The sequence below is a fragment of the Dipteris shenzhenensis genome, chromosome 18, assembly GCF_047967505.1.
Source record: "Dipteris shenzhenensis isolate YYH24624 ecotype China chromosome 18, Dip_SZ_1.0, whole genome shotgun sequence".
Taxonomy (NCBI): Eukaryota; Viridiplantae; Streptophyta; class Polypodiopsida; order Gleicheniales; family Dipteridaceae; genus Dipteris; species Dipteris shenzhenensis.
In genome coordinates, this window is record NC_141613.1 from 2,466,991 (window position 1) to 2,479,623 (window position 12,633).

General features: G+C 43.9%; 1 pseudogene; it reads left to right on the top strand.

Annotated features, from left to right (window-relative positions):
- Positions 1-492: 492 nt before the first annotated feature.
- Positions 493-2,958, top strand: LOC147890702 (uncharacterized; annotated as a pseudogene).
- The last annotated feature ends 9,675 nt before the right edge of the window (positions 2,959-12,633 follow it).

Consider the following 12,633-nt stretch of genomic DNA (forward strand, 5'->3'; position numbering starts at 1 on the left):
AAAGGGCAAAGTTGGTGCCTGTGGGCACCAACTTTGCCCTTTTTTTGTTATTTTTATTTAAAAATTATAAAAATTTTAAAAAAGTTTAGCTTTTTAAAAAAGCAAAAAAAATCTCCAAAAAAAGGGTGAAGTTGGCACCCTCCTCTGTGTGCCAACTTCACGCTTTCTTTGGAGATTGTTTTAAAAATTATTTTAAAAAGTGAAATTTTAAAATAGAAAACAAGCTTTTCAAAAAATAAAAAAAACATGCTTTTGGGAAAAGCTACCCCCCCCCCCTTCATGATACTCACTTTGTGAGTGAGCTATCAAGGTACCCTCCCCCCCCCCCCCTCTCTCTCTCTCTCTCTCTCTCTCTCCGTGCCTCAAAAAGGCCTCTTTCTTTTCCCCCCTATCTTTCTCTTTTTTGTCTTGTAATGAGGGTTTTTGTGCCATGAATGTAGGTCTTGCAAACCCTAACTTTGTACCATATCCTCAATCCACATCCTAGCAAGAATGGCATCACCCATATTCAAGTGTTATGACATCGTCATCTTGTATGATGACAAATACGATCCCGTGGCTCAGGCGTGCATCTGTCAGACACATGAGTCGAAAGGCATTCGATTCGGCAACGTCGGTGTCATCATTTCGTGCATGTATGATAAGGCCCCACTAAAAGGAATCAACAAGGATGGGGCTGAAGTGGACCTCAAAGAGAATGCGTTACTTTTGTGGCCTGTTAAACAAGTGGTGAGCTCTTCTATCATGTCCTTCCATTGCATCATCTTAAAGTGGGCTTTGTTGGATTTTCATGAACCCATTTTACTAATTTATGTGAATAGAGACTTGATGATATAGCCCAGCCTGATGATGAGGACATGCCTCTGACAGGGGGGGGGGCAACTTCTACAAGAGAAAGACTGTGTGGTCCCCAAGGGTGCTACTTCAATGCAAGGGGGAGGTAGACAAAGAAGGACAATTCGGCTCGATCCCTTAGATGTGCAGACTCTTATCGGTGCATCATCGATGGAAGGCCTGTCCTCAGAACTCCATGGAGTGTTGGTGACATCCGTTGGGGCTATTGTCGGTGCTTCCAAGTGGGATTCCAAAGTAAAGAGGAAACTTGTGATGCGAGAGAGTTCAATTAAAGAATAGGAGGAGGAGGAAAACAAGGATAGTTCCTCTAGCGAGTGTAGCAAAAGTGCGAGCACACCATCTTCTCGGGGGCAACACGGCAAAAAGTAGAGGTCGATGTGCACCAAAGCGAGTGGCCAGAGAGGAGTCCGAGGATGATGATGAGGAGTGTTTCCTTGGAGAGATGGCATTGAGCGACTCCTGTGACAAGACAATGGTGCAGCAGTGCATCAAGGACCAGCTACAATCATTCAATGTGAGTAGTTCGGTCTTTTGAAGGTCTATAATCTCAAGGCATGGAGTGAGAACGAATGTTTGGGCTAAATAAAAAATTTCCTTTGTAGGTGGAAAAAAAATCCCTATGCCCCAGATCCCCTTGTGTCGATTGCTCCCAATGCCCACTATCCGCCAGATCACATCCCGCACCCAAGAGATGTATGAAACATTCTTCTCAAGTGGGTACTTGCCGGGTTTGGGTGTCTTCATCATGTCCATTACCACACCAAAGATGCAAAAGAGAGACGTGGACGAGGATGTGAAAAGGGAGTGGAATACGTATTGGCTCTGGAAGCACGAAGAATTTGAGGGAGAAATTAGGAACACAGAGTGGGCATTCTTGTCAAATTCCTTATTTTATATTTGGGATGGGAACCATCACCACACAAGGTGGATGACCGAGATAAGGACATGTAAATATTGTAGTCCATTGATTTGAGTGATTCAACATTAGTAGCCACGTTTCATTTGTTTTCAAATCATGATTTTTTTTTTCTTTTGAGTGCCAGCCTTTCCTAATGATGAGCATCAACATATATGCATCCAATGTCGTTTAGTTGAGGTGCCCTCGGAAGATGAAGGAGAGTTGTTGTTTGTGTTATCTAGGATGAACACGTGAGTTTGATGATTCTTGATAAACACACTGCATCTTTAGCTGCCTCGCCCTCGCTAAAGGATCGTTTAATATGTTGCTTTCGACTCTAGGCTAGCATAGAAGGGGGTTGTCACCACCACTTTTGCGGACCTCATTTGTGAGACCAAAATATTGGGTGCTGTATCAGATGTGGCAACCCACCGAAGATTGTCAACTGAGTAGAAACAGTGGCTGGACGCCCACAGGAAGAAGGCAGCTATGAAAGTGCATTGGTACAAAAACCCTCTTCCAGTCATCGCACAGGTGATGTGGAAGGTAAGGATAAATAATGGGACACTTTTCCCTTTCCTTCTCTAGTTTTTGTAATACGTTTGATGACAAAGCAACGAATGCATGAGCAAGACACGTATGACAAACACTTGCATCCAATCATGCACAGCCGTAGCGAGTTGTTGGATGCTAACTTTTGAAAAAAATGGAGTGAAGCATACTATAGTGTGAAAAACAAGCTCTTGAAGCATACGCATCGACTCCTGAAGTTGGCTAACCCTACACTAGGAGCAAGATGGTACAAGTAAGTAAATTGTGGGGATTACATGTAGAATGACAACGATTAGATGACAATCTTGTGTACCAAGTGATTGTTTATTAAAACCACTTTCGGTTTGCAGGACTGTCACCACTCTGGACTAGGGGATGAAGCCCCTAGGGGCGATCAATGAGGAGAGGTTGTATAGCCTCGCAATGTCGAGGTTGACTGAGGATGATAAAGTAAGTTCTATGGAAGCTCTGGCAAGCGACGACAAGGAGATGCATGTCATGATGGGCATTCATGAGCATATGCTTCATCACAGCCTAAACCCATGATGAATAGGCTGCTTTTCTTTTGAATCGTGTTGTCATTGCTCAATTGATGAACACTTGTTTTGGGTGCCTTTTTGCAGATGGAAGTGTGGTTTTTAGGACCTGGCTGAGACGGGAGACAATGTGGTCCAAAATGCATGAAGCTGGACTCCACATTTTATGGCGCTAGAGAAATTTCTACTCAATTGAGTGCGACAAGAATAAGTTCTTCAGACACACGCAAGAAACCAAGCGCAAACACAAGGAGTGCCTCTTCATGCATGTCCACAAAAATTTCAAGCTCGGCACTGCCTTGATAGCCCAGGAAGGCGCAAAGCTTGCAAGCTGGAGGCATGTGTATTGGTATGCTTTCATGACACACGTTTTTTTGTGAGATGTATTTTTGTTTCATAATGGAGAGACTAACCTGGCAGGCTCGTCCTTTTGGATGTGCTAGTTTTTTGTCTATAGAAGTGGTGAACCGGGCCATGAACCATTTGCCGGGCGAGAGCGAGGATTGGGCCACAATACATGATCTGGATGCATCAATGTATGAGGAGTTCCAGTTGGATCAAAAGTGGCCAAAGGAAGTGTAAAAGAAGTGCTCACTATTCTTGGATTACCTTGAAGGGGAGCACCCACAAGAGGAGAAAGAAATGTACATGACGTATAACAAACTAAGGGGGCCCAAAGAACCACAGAAGCCTGCAATGACGGTATGTACAAACTCAAGTGTCCCCCAAAAGATTTCTCTTCCAGGTTATTTTATGTACTTACAAAGGTCTCTACTCTATAGGAAAGTGAAGCAAGCAAGGCGGGGGTGCCTGCATCTACTAGAGTGGGCAAGAAAGTGGTTGAAAGAACAAGGGGGCAGAAAAAAAGATTGGGAGGCTAGATAAACCTGGTAGACTTGGACAGTTCGGCACCTAAAGGTACGAGACAAGATTGTGACAAAAAGTACGAGACAAGATTGTGACAAAAATTGAGTTGGATTAAGAGTCACATGAATGTTGTTTTTAATTTTTTTAGAGGGCATCAAATAATTGGCAATGTATTAGCTTCTATAGAAATGGAGCAATTGGCTGCACAAGTTGGAAGCACCCAAATAGGAGCTGAAGGGGGCAAAGCTCAATGCACAGATCAAGGTGAGGAGGAGCTTCGTGTGGCAGAATTCCTAGATGCAGCAAGGCAGGCACTTGATGAATTCCCAACACTGCCAGTTGGCCCTCAATCCACCAGTGCAAGTGGGGGTACAACTATGTCCAGACATCCAACCCAAACACACAAGTAGCATGCTCCTTTGTTTTTTAATTATTGTCCTAAACAGCATTCTAAAACATAATTTTCATTAGCTGCTGCAGCCACAGTTGATGTGGCCACAACTGCAGACATACAAGCATCAAGTGGACGCAAAGAGAACGAGGAGGACCTACCAAGAGAGAATGAACAATCCACTTGTAAGTAGGGTCTAGAAGCAACAAGATTCATGCAAATCAATAATCCATTGTTGAGGCACTTGTAACTGTGAGTTTCTTGAACATAGCTAGGGGCGAGGAGGTCCGAGAGAGGCATCTTGATGTTGCATGTGATTTGTCTACGTGCATGGAGACATCCACCGAGCACATTCCACCAAAATGGCGGGCTATTATATGCAATCCATTCGAGGTAGGTTGATGAGGTTGTTGCAAGTTTTCTCAGAACATGGAGACACGCTCCTTGATTGTAATTCAGGGTGTGGAGATTTGGCAGAACCCGCAGTGCAAGAGGGGCAGAGAGTCTTGTGCCTCACCACAGAGGGAAGGAAAGCACAATTTCTAAGAGGCAGAAAATGGATTCGAGTTTGACATTTGCATGAATGTTTGTTGAAATTCAACTATGTACAATTTGGTTTTTCCTTTATGCAATATTGCACTTTTGTAATCTCATCAAGCTTGTGGCTATGAACAGTTGCCCCCAGCTTTAAGGAAGCTGTGATTTTTTATTTGAATGGGATGTTGTTGCATAAGAGGCTAAATACTCAGGGTGCCTTGCCGGCCAAGGCATTAGAGACTGGGTCCTATTAAGACTTGGTGTGGGCGAGTTCCTACATGAGGTGGGGAGGCAGTTTGATGTGGCTATTTGGAGCTTGGTACAACATGACATTCTATAGAGATTGTTGGGCCTACTAAAGTCGCCAAGCCACTGGCTACACACCCTTCTTTATGTTTGAGTATAGCCAGGATAAATGTACCACACAAGCCATAGATGTAGGAAGAGGACAGAGGCATGCAAAGCCCAAGTTTGGGAAGCGCTTGGCTGACATCGATTGGCAACACTTAGACCCTTTGGCAACGTTGTTTGTGGATGACAATGCAAAGAGGATGGATCAAAATCTGCAAACACATACATTGTCCCACCCACTTTTATGGGGGATTGCATGGATACAATTCTCCACTCAAGTCTCTTGTCCTATCTACACTGATTGGCAAACCATGCTGGGACAATTGAGGATTTTGTGTCCAAAAACCCCTTCCATGTGTCGCCCATGGAAGAATAAACAAAATTGTAATGTTGCTTTCAAATGTTAGTAAAATTATTATTGTTTGAGACTCGAAGTACTAAATTTTTGGTTTAAAAGCAAGTAGCATGGACTTATGTCCAATGCTTGCACGTGATTTCTTCGTCTACATTCGTGAAATATATATATATATATAGAGAGAGAGAGAGAGAGAGAGAGAGAGAGCAAAAAATATCATGATTCAGTCTTTCGGACTGAATCCAATATTTTATTGGATGCTTAAAAATACATATTGTGGCCATATAAAAATTGAAGGGAAGAACCTTTGAAATTTGCTTTGCAGTGAGTCTTCTAGAGTCCCTTGCTTGTCTAGCAAGTTCATTATAGGCATATGCATAATGTTGAGCATCAATCGGCTCAAATTTACAATGCAGCAAGAAATTTCTCTTTGCCTCTTTCAAAAATTTCTCAGAATTTGCCTCTTCACCCTGTTCATGTGGAAAAGAGAGAAAGGTCATAGAGAGAGGGGTTATGCGCACGCACACACACACACATAGAGAGAGAGAGATGGGTTATGCAGAGAGAGAGAGAGAGAGGGAGAGGTCATAGAGACAGGGGTTATGCACACGTGCGCATGCGCACACATACACACGGGGAGAGAGAGAGAGAGAGAGAGAGAGAGAGAGAGAGAGAGAGAGGTTATGCGCACACACACCCACAGCAGGAATGCATTGATCGCAGGAACAACACAATAGGACCAAGCCTATGGTCTTTTGGCAATGATCTTTTGGACATGTATGCCAAGCATGTGCTTGAGGAGCTTCCATCATGGAATGTTCTCTCTTGGAATGCATTGACAAGGTTAAGGTGAGAAAGCACTGGATTGTTTTGAAAGCATTCAGCATGAAGGCATCCCTCCAAATGCAATGACCTATGCTTGCATCTCTAAAGCCTATGGTAGTTGCGAGAGAGAGCTGTTTGCAAAATATTATCATGCAAGCTTATGCTCTTTTATCCCTGGTGTGTGCTTGAGGAGCTGCCTTCACGAAATGTTGTCTCTCTTAGAATGCATTGAAAGCCTCTCTCTCTCTCTCTCTCTCTCTCTCTCTCTCTCTCTCTCTCTCTCTCTCAGCCTATTTTGATGAATGTATGCAACATGAGGGTGGCCCTTTGGATGGAGTGATCTATGGGTGTGCCTTGAAAGAGTGGGAAATGTAGAGAGAAAGAGAGAAGGAGAGAGTGATGGAAGTAGTGCGGAAAGGAGAGAGACAAAGAGTGATGGAAGCATCTACAGAGCCCGTGGCCATGCTGGTGGCTACAGCCAATGCACATTGCCATGCAAGCAACCACATTAGCTACAACATAGGCAGCCAAGTCGGCTACCACATATGTAGTCATGACAGTAAACAATCATACAGATAACACCACATTAGTGCACAACAGCCACATTAGCAACAACGTGGTAGTCGATGATTAGAGTAGCCCGACTAGCTGGGTTGGGACAGACCTGGCCAAGGGGGTGGTCCTGCTCTGGTCTATCATTTCTAGGGCCCAAGGGAGCCTATAAAAGGTAGCCGCCTTGGCCTCATTTTTCGTTCACTTCCAGGGTTGAAGAATGCAGCCAACAGTCGTATTTTGCAGTTGAGGTCAGGCTAGGATTAGAAGCAGCGAATCTGATTCATCCTTGGCACCTGTAGAACATCTTCTAGGCCTTTCATTCTGGATAGCAACAACATTAGAGTCTGCATCAAAGCAGCCCTCTTCTGCTCATCTACAGTGAGGGCTCATCCCTCCATTCAGTACTTATTCTTTTAGTTGCATTCAGCCCTATTGGGAATACATTTATGTTGGCAATGGGTAGATCACCTCCCCATTTGTAAGTCCCCAAATGAGGAGAGCATGGGGGAGGTGGACCTAGGGCCAGGACTGCCACATGGGCATCTGATTGGATGCCTTTGTGGGCAGCATGCCCAGAGAGAAAAAGAAAGATAGGCGGTTGCCCATGATGGTTTGCCATGTGTGCAGCACAAAAAATGAGCACCTAGCACCAAAGTGGACAATAGCAGGCTGCACAAAGGGAGGACTAAGAAAGACCACGATGCTGTCAGCATGGGTACATCTTGGTGCGGATGCTTGGAGTAGACTGTATAGAGGTCCACATGGACAAAAGGTGGATCTAGGGCAGGAAGGAGGCGTAGATGTGGTGCAGATCTATAAGCGTCTGGCAAACCCTTAGGGCTTGCATTGGACCAGGGTTCGCAGCAGGAAAGGCCTTGGACAGATGGCAAATAAGATGGAGCAAATAGGCGAGGGTTATGGGTAGGTGGAAGGCCTACAATAGGCCCTGTGATAGGGCAGATATGTTGGGCACCTAGGTGGCCAAGAGCAGTAGTAAAAGGGCTAGCCCTGGGGCCTTAAATAGAGCCCTATTAGGTCAGCCCAGTAGGCAGGTTGGCCAATAGGGGGGGCTGCTGGGTCATCCCATTTCCCCCTACTAGGTCGGTTGGCTTTGGGCCTTATAAAAGGGCCCCTTCTGGGGCTCATAAGGCATCACTTGGAGCAGCAATCCAAGAGCAGGAAAGAGCAACAATGAAATAGCAGGGAGCAGTAGCAATAGAACCATCCTTGGGCCTATACATAGGAGCTGAAGGAGATGTACAAGTACTTCTTGCACATCTTTAGCAAACTGATCAGTTGCCAAAATCCTATCTCCTAAATGTGCAATGGGTGTGGGAAGGACTTGGTTATAGATGATCTCAAATGGTGCCTTGCAAGTAGCAGAATGGGTAGGGTTGTTATACACAAACTCTAATAGGGGTAAATATAATTCCCATAGGGTAGGATTGTCATGGACATAACTACGTAGTAACAACTGGATTATAGCTTGGTTAACTATTTCACTTTGTCCATTAGTCGATGGGTGATATGTAGTGGAGAATTACAATTTAGTTGTCCTCGTGCCCCTCCTACTGCACTCTGACATCTAGATTGTGAAACAATCTTTGGCCTTCACATGACTTTATGTATTTCATTCAAAACTTGATCCTTGAACAGTATAAATTTTGCACCTTCAGCCTCATTGTCATCTCCTAATCCAGATTGACTAAGCAAACATTTAAACTCTGCATTGTACCTTTTGAATTCAAAATCCCACTTGTCTCTATAACTTTCCCATTGCCTCATAGGATACCCCTTTGATGCCATCTTGATGGCATCACCCACAATTCATGATGAGTGGTTAGAGTCTCAAACTTGGGTTGCATCTCTAGGCGAAAGTTTACTAAATCAATCAACTCACTAGCTGAATATCTCTTTCCCCTTTGTGGATCATTGTCTTCATGTTCAGCTCCTTCAACTTCAGATTCCTGGGGTTTATGTGCCTTTCTTTTTCTAGTATTTCATCTTTACTGACTTCCCTTTAGAAAATTGTTTGCTGTCACTAGAGGGGGTGTGTGTTTTAGTAGAGCTAGGATAGGACAAGGGATTAGCAGTAGGGCATTCCCTCCAAGATTCAATACTATCCAATTCTACGTGAAATCCCTCTTCCTCGTGATACCTAGAGAATGCTGACATCGGGGATTGCTGAAGTGTAGCTTGTGGAAATGCATGCTGTGAGAAATTTCTAGTAGGATGAGGTCCATATATTCCCACTGATTGTTGATAAGGGGTGTTCATCCTATCAAAAGGTTGCTGTGAGAAATTTATAGTAGGACCATAGCTTTGCATCATCCACCAAGTAGGTTGAGGCATGCAGTACTTGCTCTTGGGGCTTGACTATCTTGGCAAGGGCAAGGTATTGTTGCATGTCGTAGATGAAGTTCTCCAATACCTTTACCTCTCATGCGCCCTTGTAGGGTTCGTGTGGGGTTAAAGGTCACTGTGCCTTAACCCCAGTTATGTACAATACTCAAACACATATATAAATGAATGAAAAAGAAGATTAGGGTGGTTTTGCACCCACCAAACTTGTGTGGCTCTCTGTCTCTCTCTCTCTCCTTCTTCCGTTCTTGCTTCCGTTGAGAGCACTCTCAACTGGTATCAGAGCCCGGGTGATCTAGCTGAGCGTGCGTGAATGCTTGGAAGCTCAGCAGCTCTGTGGGAGGAAGGAGAAGCTCTGTGGGAAGCTTTCTGGGTGACTTTACTTGCATCCGAGTGTGCAGAGACCTTGGAGGAACCTTTGGAAAAGTCACTTTGGCTTTGCGAAGTGGTTTTGAGAGCCTGTTAAGAGCTTTCAAAGAAAAAGTCGCTTTTTGAGCTTTTCCCTGTTCTGTTCGATGACAGAGACTCCATATTGACTTGTAGAGGCAACTATTGCTTGCTTTTGGTGTCCACATTACTTCAGGAGCCTGGAAACACCTTTATTCTTGAATCTGGGATCATTTCATTGGATTTCTGAGTCACTGTGTCAGTTCCTGCGTTTTTTGCCCGGGTGTTGGAACTCAAGTTTGGAGCAACCATTTGCAGATCTGTTAGTTCCGGTGGACTTAGGAGGTCCTAAAACTTCGATGTTGCTCATCATTCGCACTCCGGTGGAGTTTACAGATAGCTCTGTTTCAAAAAACGTTTTTCAGTCCGTGTGTTGGACCCAATGATTGAGACCACGGTTTTCAAAACCGTCTGTCCCATTGCGTTCCGGACACCCAAAAACCCCTACCTTTCAGTTCTTGCGCGATTTGGTGAAGGATTTTCAAAGTTATAAATCTCTGTGTATTGGATTTCGTCTCTCTGTTATGCATTTTTCATACTAAGGTTTTGAAACCTTAGATTTATGCCACATGACAGTGGATAAGTGTTGACTCCCATTTCTCACTCATCGGTTGGGATTTCGGAGTTCTGGCAGAAGAGAGATATTTGCAGATTTTCTTGCTGAGTCCGATTATGCAATGGCGCCCATGTTTTGAAGCATCTCAGGTTCTATTTTCAGTAGCGCTCATTACTGTGGGACTATGATTTCTTGAGCATACCTTATGCAGATCACTCTGGTTGCAGTTTGAGCAGTGTGCGCTCATTCGTGGTATGCATTGGGTTGCAATGGATGATTTATAGGCCATTTGGATGCATTGTGGTCCTTGTTGGATGTGCTGATAGGCCTAAATTGCCTTGTGGGATGCTATTTTTTATGGACGCTTTGCACATGGATGCTATTTTATGCCGAGGGACAGCTTTGAAACATTGCAGGTGATGCACTGATAGTGCTATGCTCTCTTGGATGAGACATTATTGATGCATATGCCAGTGGACAGTGTTTATGCTTGAGTCATTTGGCACTTATTGGCATTTTCTTTTGGGCCAAATAGAACCTGAGATGCTTCAAAGCATGGGCGCCATTGCATAATCGGACTCAGCAAGAAAATCTGCAGAAATCTCTCTTCTGCTAGAACTCCAAAATCATAGTATATGCACATGAGTCAGATGCTTTGAGTTTTGAGTTTTGGTGATATTTCACTCTATTGTGGCATACGCATTTGGGTGCACCTGGTATTTGGTGTGATTCTCTCTTGCAGGCACTAGCATTTAGGATTTTGCTTTATTTGCATCATGGCATCCTCTTCCATGTCTGAAAAGGAGTTTTTCAGCATTAAAAAGTTTGATGGGACAAACTTTTCTTTGTGGAAAGAACAAATAAGGGATGTGCTTATTCAAAAGAAGCAGATTAAACCCTTGGCAGGTATTGAAGCTAAGCCTGCGGATATGTCTGAGGATGATTGGAATGAGTTGGATGCATTAGCAAAGTCTACTATTAGACTTCATCTTGCAGAGTCAGTTTATTTCACAGTAGTAAATGAGCAGACTACGGAAGATTTGTGGAAGAAACTGTGTGCCACTTATGAGAAGGAAACTGCCTCTAATAAAGTTTACCTCATGAAGAGGTTGTTTGAGCTACAAATGAAGGAAGGGGTCTCCATTGCTTCTCACTTGAATGAATTCAATATTATTTTCAGCCAGCGTCAGGCTCAGAAAATGAATTTTGATGCAGAGACTAAGGCAATATTTCTCTTATGTTCATTGCCATCCTCATGGGATACCTTCCGTACAGCTGTCAGTAACTCTGCACCTGGTGGAGTACTGAAATTTGATGATGTTGTGGGTAGCTTGTTGGCCGAGGAGATTGGACGGAAGTCTATGGATGGCAACAAGTAGGATGCAGCCTTAAATGTGCAAAGGGGCAGATCACAGTTCAGGGGGAAGTCCCAAGAAAGAGGAAAGTCTCGTTGCAAATCCAGGGCACGGAACATTGAGTGTTACCATTGTGGCAAGAAGGGCCATATGAAAAAGGATTGCTACAAGATAAAAAGAGAGCAAAAGGATAAGAATAAGAAAGCAAATTGGGGTGCAAATCAAAAGGAAGAGAGTCCAAGGGAGGACAAAGGAAAAGTGAAGATCGAGGAGATCAATGCAGTCACACATGATAGTGACAATGATGTTCTCTTCATGTCTAGTTTATCTGCAGAGTTGCTTACCACTTCAGATGATGCATATTCCCAGGATTGGATTTTGGATTCTGGTGCTTCATTCCATGTTACTCCCCATAGGGAATGGTTCTCCACTTATGACAGTGGAAAGACAGGTTGTGTGCATCTTGGAAATGACTATGCATGTGACATAGTGGGAGCAGGTGACATAAAGTTTTCTTTTGCAAATGGGTCTACATTTGTTTTGAAACATGTGAGACATATGCCTAAGCTGACCAAGAGTCTTATTTCAGTGGGTCAGCTAGATGATGCTGGTTTTCACACCACTTTTGACTTTCAGAGTTAAAAAATTCAGAAGGGCTCTATGCTTTTGGCCAGGGGTGCCAAGTGTGGGACTTTGTATCCCTTACATGTATCAGGGGTATTTGATCATGTTGTTGCAATAACCGAGCAGCCAAGCAGTTCTTTGTGGCATTGCAGGTTGGGGCACATGAGCTAGAATGGAATGAAACTCTTATGTCGTTTGGGTTATGTACCGCATTTGAGTTTCTCTAATTTTGAATTTTGTGAGCATTGTCTCTATGGGAAGCAGACTAAATCATCCCATAAAAGAAGGGGAAAGAAAGAGCTTGAAATGCTTGATTTGGTGCATTCAGACGTATGTGGTCCCATGCCTACACGGTCATTAGGCGGGGCTGAATACTATGTGACATTCATTGATGATGCAACTAGGAAAGTGTGGGCTTATGCTATAGCTCGGAAGAGTGATGTGTTCCAAGTATTTCAAAAATGGCTGGCCTTGGTTGAGAATCAGTCAGGTAGAATGCTTAAATGCCTACGAACTGACAATGGTGGAGAGTATCTCTCTCATGACTTTCAGCATTTCTGTGATACAC